The following is an 8658-nucleotide window of genomic DNA, read 5'->3' as shown; positions in this document are numbered from 1 at the left end:
ACACACACACACACACACACACACACACATATATATATATATATATATATATATATACCTTCACATACCTATTTTTTTTTACTGTTTATCTTTTTTTTTCTTATTCTCATCATTATTCTTCCATAACTGACCCCCATTCCTTCTTCTATAACTGTAAAATATTTTTTTGCAATGTATCTGACAAAATCCATTTCCCATTAAACAAAATTTCATTCCATCTTTCATTCCAAATAACCCATATTACATAAATACATTTTTAAATACCCTTCTCACATAATCTTTCTTCCTGTTCTTATAATATCCATACATAATCATATTTATATCTATATTGTTTGGGTCATTAATGTTCTCAAAATAATTTTCTTCACAGAACTTTTTCTAGATTTTTACAACTCTTACATTTCAACAAATATGCTCTGTTATCTCCTCCTCCCCATAAAATAAGCACACCCTTTCAGCTTTCTTTTTATATGGTAACTTATTTATTACCAGTCTCCCTAGGAAATTCAGACACTCTACTGTCTTGATACATCATATTTTCCTTACTTTAATCTCTTTAATCACTTCTGGTAAATTTTCCCATGGATTTACATAATAATATTGTTATCTTTTTATTATACTATGTCCTTCTGTCTTTTCTATGTCATCAGTTTTTATTTTCCATGCCAGCATTTTTTCCTTGATAATTTTAATTTCTTAGTTTACATATTCTTTTGTCTTTTTCTTATTCTCATTGTCTCCTAGAACTTTGTGTACTTATATTTAAATGTTCTCACTATTAATTTCTCAGTCTCTTCCTTTCCCCCTGTAATACTCTGTACAAGTTTAAAGAAGCAGACTAAACAGCTGGATTTAGTAACCCCAGTCCCCTTCATCCTCACTCATATACAACGTTATATTTAAACGTTCTCACAATTAATTTCTCAGTCTGTTCCTTTCCCCCCTGTAATACTCTGTACAGGTTTAAAGAAACAGAACAAACAGCTGGATTTAGTAACCCCAGTCCCCTTCATCCTCACTCATATACAACATTATATTTAAACGTTCTCACTATTAATTTCTCAGTCGCTTCATTTACCCACTGTAATACTCTGTACAAGTTTAAAGAAGCAGAACAAACAGCTGGATTTAGTAACCCCAGTCCCCTTCATCCTCACTCATATACAACATTATATTTAAACATTCTCACTATTAATTTCTCAGTGTCTTCCTTTCCCCCTTGTAATACTCTGTACAAGTTTAAAGAAGCAGAACAAACAGCTGGATTTAGTAACCCCAGTCCCCTTCATCCTCACTCATATACAACATTATATTTAAATGTTCTCACTATTAATTTCTCAGTCTGTTCCTTTCCCCCTGTAATACTCTGTACAAGTTTAAAGAAGCAGACTAAACAGCTGGATTTAGTAACCCCAGTCCCCTTCATCTTCACTCATACAACATTATATTTAAACGTTCTCACTATTAATTTCTCAGTCTGTTCATTTCCCCCTGTAATACTCTGTACAAGTTTAAAGAAGCAGAACAAACAGCTGGATTTAGTAACCCCAGTACCCCTTCATTCTCACTCATATATAAGATTATATATAAAAGTTATCACTATTAATTTCTCTTCAATTCCCCCCTGTAATACTCTGTACACGTTTAAAGAAGCAGAACAAACAGCTGGATTTAGTAACCCCAGTCCCGTTCATCCTCACTCATATACAACATTATATTTAAAAGTTCTCACTATTAATTTCTCAGTCTCTTCCTTTCCCCCTGTAATACTCTGTACAAGTTTAAAGAAGCAGAACAAACAGCTGGATTTAGTAACCCCAATCCCCTTCATCCTCACTCATATACAACATTATATTTAAACGTTCTCACTATTAATTTCTCAGTCTCTTCCTTTCCCCCCTGTAATACTGTATACAAGTTTAAAGAAGCAGAATAAACAGCTGGATTTTGGAACCCCAGTCCCCTTCATCCTCACTCATATACAACATTATATTTAAACGTTCTCACTATTAATTTCTCAGTCTCTTCCTTTCCCCCCTGTAATACTCTGTACAAGTTTAAAGAAGCAGAACAAACAGCTGGATTTAGTAACCCCAGTCCCCTTCATCCTCACTCATATACAACATTATATTTAAACATTCTCACTATTAATTTCTCAGTCTCTTCCTTTCCCCCCTGTAATACTCTGTACAAGTTTAAAGAAGCAGAACAAACAGCTGGATTTAGTAACCCCAGTCCCCTTCATCCTCACTCATATACAACATTATATTTAAACATTCTCACTATTAATTTCTCAGTCTCTTCCTTTCCCCTTGTAATACTTTGTACAAGTTTAAAGAAGCAGAACAAACAGCTGGATTTAGTAACCCCAGTCCTCTTCATCCTCACTCATATACAACATTATATTTAAACATTCTCACTATTAATTTCTCAGTCTCTTCCTTCCCCCCTGTAATTCTCTGTACAACCCCAGTCCCCTTCATCCTCACTCATATACATTATATTTAAACATTCTCACTATTAATTTCTCAGTCTCTTCATTTACCCACTTTAATACTGTATACAAGTTTAAAGAATCAGAATAAACAACTGGATTTCATACCTTTCAACCCGGAAACATCAAAAATCTGGACAAATGCCCATGAAAAGTAGGTACAACTTCCCGAAAATCTGTATGCTGATTTACATAACATTTGCATACATAATTATCTTACCCCACTACCCCCAGTCGAATTGTGGGATGCCAACACATGCAAACTTAAGAACAGACAAAATATTAAACACATGATATAACCAGAACAATAGTGTTTTATTTATATTAACATTTGAGCTTGTATCAAACTTTGAACTTTTATCACAATAGTAAAACATATAAAAGCAAATGATCCAACAAAAATGTCACAGGATATCTTCTGCTTGAAAAGAACCAGACACCAGGCCGGGTAAGGTTATAAGAGCTTTTGTTCCCTTTATTCACACTCAATACAAATGGAACATCATCAGATACAAAACCTTACACACCCCCTTTTATATACAATTCAATTGATTAATCACAATTAACTTAAATTAATTAATTAGTTAAGTGTGCTCTCAAGTTAAAAACACATTAATATGTTCTTTAAAAATATATAGCTGTGTATAATACATAAATAATTCTCCTATAAAAGCACATATATATTAAACATTTCATCTTTTAAGAAAATATATTTATAAATAACAATACATATATTAGAGGCTAACTTAATTGTCTCTAAGTTCAACCACTTAAACCATTTTTATCTAATCTCATCTGCCTTTTAATGAAGCAAGCTGCTTAGAGAAATCCTGTCATTGATACTAGGGAAAAATGTGGCATTCAACAAAACCTGCCAGTGTGTTTCCTTGTATTCTAAAAAAACAGGGCCAATTACCCCTCCCTCCTGTCTACCTACCTTTTCCAATAAACAGAAGAGTAGTTTTTTAAAAATCCTTACAGTTTATGCTGTGTCTAAATAAGGCATTTGTTTTGTCTTGTCTCCTAATTGCATAAATGTGTTGGTAAATTCACTTTTTTTACTTGTTTTCTGTTTTTCCTATATAATATGCACAGCATGACTGGCACAAGGCCACATAGACAACTCCTTTTGTATTGCAGTTATAATTCCCTGTCACTGGAATTATTCTATTATGCCCCTCTATCACTATATTCCTGCATTCATAGATGTACCTTCATTCCCTGCAGCCGTTGCATTTCCTCATATTACCTAATGGAATCCTATCTTTGTCTTTCTTCCTTTCAAATAAGTTCTTAATGTTGGGTCCTCTTCTGAAAACTATTTTTGGTTTATTACCCAGTTTTTCAGTTAATCCATATGCCCCAAAAATACAATTCCAGTTCTTTTCCACCATTTTAAGGACCTTTACACTAGCCTCATTATATGTTAGCACACAGCAAGTAGTTACCTCTTCTGTCTTCTTAACATTCAACAAACTCTCAGGTTTCTTCAATAATGGGGGATAAAAATCTTCTCTCCTGCTTGTTAAATAACTCTCCTGTCCCTCTAGGACACTAGTTGGGTAACCCCTTATTGCCAGCATAGTCTTTAACTCAACCATTTTATCTTTAAACCTGTTGTCATATGTCGTTAGTCTTGATATTCCAATCATTTGGCCCTTTACCAAATTTCTTTTTTGCCAAAAGGGGTGGTCACTCTCAAAATGCAGATAACTATTTGAACGGGTGGGCTTCATATATATACATGATTCATGACATCCATCCCTTCTATTTTTCTATAGGTGGATGTCCAGATAATTAACTGCTTCTTTTTCAACTTTACTGATAAAGCTCAAAAAATCAGTAGTGGCATTGATATAGTTCAAAAAATCATCTGCCTCATCAAACCCACCTTCCCATAATATTAAAATATCATCCAAAAATCTATAATATCTAAAGATATTTTCCCTAAACATTGAATTTAACACAAATTTGGTTTCCCAATACAAAGAACGATATTAGCAAATATACTGGGGCTAATGCTGCGCCCATTGCTACACCTTGGGTTTGCTTGAAATGTTCTCCCTCAAACCACACAAAATTATTTTTCAGAACCAATTCCATGAAGGTAGCTAAGACATACACCGTATCCCTTAAAAATCTAGTTCCTTCCCTTAGTGCTTCCTGAAAATATTCCATTCCTTCTTCATGTGGGATACAAAGAAAATGGTCCTTAATACCAATAATCAAGAAAACAGCTTCCTCCTTGAACTCATTCTTTGCCAGTGACTGTAATAAATGCCAAGAGTCCGTCAAGACATGTTTTTTATCCTCAAAAAATCCTTTTAAATGGAAATCTAACATTTGTGCTAAAGGTTCTGTTTTACTCCCACCTCCTGCCACTATGGGTCTCATTGGTAGATCCCCTAATGATTTATGAATTTTGGGAATCCCAAACAAGGCTGGGGTTACAGGATAGTTCACCTTTAAGTATCTCACCTCATCTTCACTGAAGGTATATTCCTGGAAGAGTTCTTCCAAAGTCATGTCTAATCTAGCATTAAAGATGTTAACCTCATTCAGTGATGCTGCACTAAAGTTTTGTTGAATGCCACCGTTTTTCCTGGTATCGGTGACAGGATTTCTCTAAGGAGCTTGCTTCATTTAAAGGCAGATGAGATTAGATAAAAATGGTTTAAGTGGTTGAACACAGAAGCAATTAAGTTAGTATCTAATATATGTATTGTTATTTATAAATATATTTTCTTAACAGATGAAATGTTTATTATATATGTGTTTTTATAGGAGAATTATTTATGTATTATACACAGCTATATATTTTTAAAGAACATATTAATGTGTTTTTAACTTGAGAGCACACTTAACTAATTAATTCATTTAAGTTACTTGATCGTGATTAATCAATTGCATTGTATATAAAAAGGGGGGAAGTGTGTAAGATTTTTTATCTGATGAAGTTCCATTTGTATTGAGTGTGAATAAAGGGAACTGAAGCTCTTATAACCTTACCCTGCCTGGTGTCTGGTTCTTTTCAAGGAGAAACTTTGAACTTGCATAAAACTAAAATGCAATTTTGTTTTATAAAAATAAAATGAACTGTTTGTAACTCACAGTCAAGTGACGCTTAAAGACATGCAGGTAGGTGCGTGCGTGAATGGGGTGTGCCTTATTTGAAGGTTGGGTGTGGTGGTGGAAACTCTGTACCATAAAAATCCACTGCCAATCATTAGCGGACTGAACTTCTGCTGTGGCGACCCCTAACCGGGAAAAGCCGAAAGACAAACAAACATAAGTTTAAAAGAATAAAATTTTAAATCTGTCCCTATGCTTGAGCCTTTGCCCCCCCCCCCCATTATTTAAGGCTTTATCCAGATTTCTTGTGTTAGGAAGTTGAAAGGTATTCTTATGAGACACAACAATTGGCATTATTTTCCCTAACTACACTATGGGGGGATGCACAGTCATCCTCACATTGGAATAGTAGCAAATAATGTCTTTTAAATATTTTTATTATTTTATGTATATGTTTGGGTTACATTTAGAGTATCATAGGATGGTGCAGTGGTTCTTCTGGAGTCATAATGAGGCTATCACAAGATGCAGTACTTTCCTGGTTCCATAACGCACAAATAAACACATCACACATATGCGTATATGTATGTAGATATATATATATATATATATATATATATATATATATATATATATATATATATATATATATATGTATATATATATATATATATATATATATATATATATATATATATTTATATATTTGTGTGTATGTGTGTGTGTGTGTGTGTGTGTGTGTGTGTGTGTGTGTGTGTATATATATATATATATATATATATATATATATATATATATATATTCATACACACAGACACATGCAGCATATCTAGCAAGTTGCCATTGACAATATTTTTCTGTAAATTCACTTACCGATAAAAACTTCAACTCTCTCCTGTTTCCATCCTAACATTCATAACGTCACTTCTCTAATTTACGACAGAGTGCCTCCTAAAACGTAAGGCTATGACAACAGTCTTAGAGGTGCTGTTCCTGTTTTCCACAGTCTTACCCCTGCCTGCTACATTTTCATACATGTACAATATCACTTGTCACTAGAAAGACTTCAGAGTCTCAGACCTGGATTACCACATGGGTGGGCTGTGGGCAACTGAAGTTATTTATTTATTTATTTTTTGAAATCTCCCACATCTCTGATAGTCCAAGGGATGACATTGCAGGATACACTGGTGATGACGTCAGCTATACTTTAAAACTGTAGATAAAAAAGTAATTGGGAATTGAAGGGGCCACTTGGAAATTCATGGCACCAGATTATTTTACCCTCAAAACCGGCAACTTCTTTGAAATTCAGTACTGTTGATAGGTATGCTGGATTTAGTAACCTCAGTCCCCCTTCATCCTCACTTATATAGAACATACCTCTTTTCACTTTGTTTAACCTTGATTCCCATATGAAAGAAAACACCAAATGCACAATTCCCTTGTCATATTTTTTTGGAATCATATAAGCATTTGACATAAATGCTATTTTTCCCATAAATACAGAATTCACTAGGTAAACCTTTTTTCCTGATTGCTAATCTATACATTCTCCACAGAAGACGCATTTCTTCCATTTATTTTATCAAACCCTCCCACTGCATCGCAACTACATAATTTTTCCCAAATTGTAACCCTAGCAAAGACATTTAACCACCCAAACACTTACTTTTATCTTTATTCAAGTCAATTCCCATTTCCTTTAAACATCTATTCAGAAAAATCAACACTTCCCTCATCCCTATTTTATTCTTAGCAACTGCAGCTATATCATCTGTACATAACTACTGGAATCACCACCTCCTTCTGCATCATGTGTCTGACGCATCTTTCATTCTATACATGCAGCTATATCATCTGTGCATAAGTACTGGAATCACCACCTCCTTCTGCATCACGTCTGCATCTTTCATTCTGTAAATGCAGCTATATCATCTGTGCATAAGTACTGGAATCACCACCTCCTTCTGCATCACATGCATGCATCTTTCATTCTATACATGCAGCTATATCATCTGTGCATAATTACTGGAATCACCACCTCCTTCTGCATCACGTCTGCATCTTTCATTCTATAAATGCAGCTATATCATCTGTGCATAAGTACTGGAATCACCACCTCCTTCTGCATCACATGCATGCATCTTTCATTCTATACGTGCAGCTATATCATCTGTGCATAATTACTGGAATCACCACCTCCTTCTGCATCACGTCTGCATCTTTCATTCTGTAAATGCAGCTATATCATCTGTGCATAAGTACTGGAATCACCACCTCCTTCTGCATCATGTGTCTGACGCATCTTTCATTCTATACATGCAGCTATATCATCTGTGCATAAGTACTGGAATCACCACCTCCTTCTGCATCACGTCTGCATCTTTCATTCTGTAAATGCAGCTATATCATCTGTGCATAAGTACTGGAATCACCACCTCCTTCTGCATCACGTCTGCATCTTTCATTCTGTAAATGCAGCTATATCATCTGTGCATAAGTACTGGAATCACCACCTCCTTCTGCATCACATGCATGCATCTTTCATTCTATATGTGCAGCTATATCATCTGTGCATAACTACTGGAATCACCACCTCCTTCTGCATCACGTCTGCATCTTTCATTCTATACATGCAGCTATATCATCTGTGCATAAGTACTGGAATCACCACCTCCTTCTGCATCACATGCATGCATCTTTCATTCTATACGTGCAGCTATATCATCTGTGCATAACTACTGGAATCACCACCTCCTTCTGCATCACATGTTTGCATCTTTCATTCTATATGTGCAGCTATATCATCTGTGCATAACTACTGGAATCACCACCTCCTTTTGCATCACATGCCTGCATATTTCATGCTATACGTGCAGCTGTATCATCTGTGCATAACTACTGGAATCACCACCTCCTTCTGCATCTTTCATTCCATATGTGCAGCAATATCATGTGTGCATAACTACTGGAATCACCACCTCCTTCTGCATCACATGTCTACATCTTTCATCCTATAAGTGACTCGTTCACTATTGCATTCATTACCAGTGCAGGCAGTATTCCACTTATGGGACGTCCTTGTCTTA

The sequence above is a fragment of the Protopterus annectens genome, chromosome 11.part0 (assembly GCF_019279795.1).
Source record: "Protopterus annectens isolate FY-2018-M chromosome 11.part0, PAN1.0, whole genome shotgun sequence".
NCBI classification, from domain to species: Eukaryota; Metazoa; Chordata; order Ceratodontiformes; family Protopteridae; genus Protopterus; species Protopterus annectens.
This window is presented reverse-complemented; position numbering follows the sequence as displayed.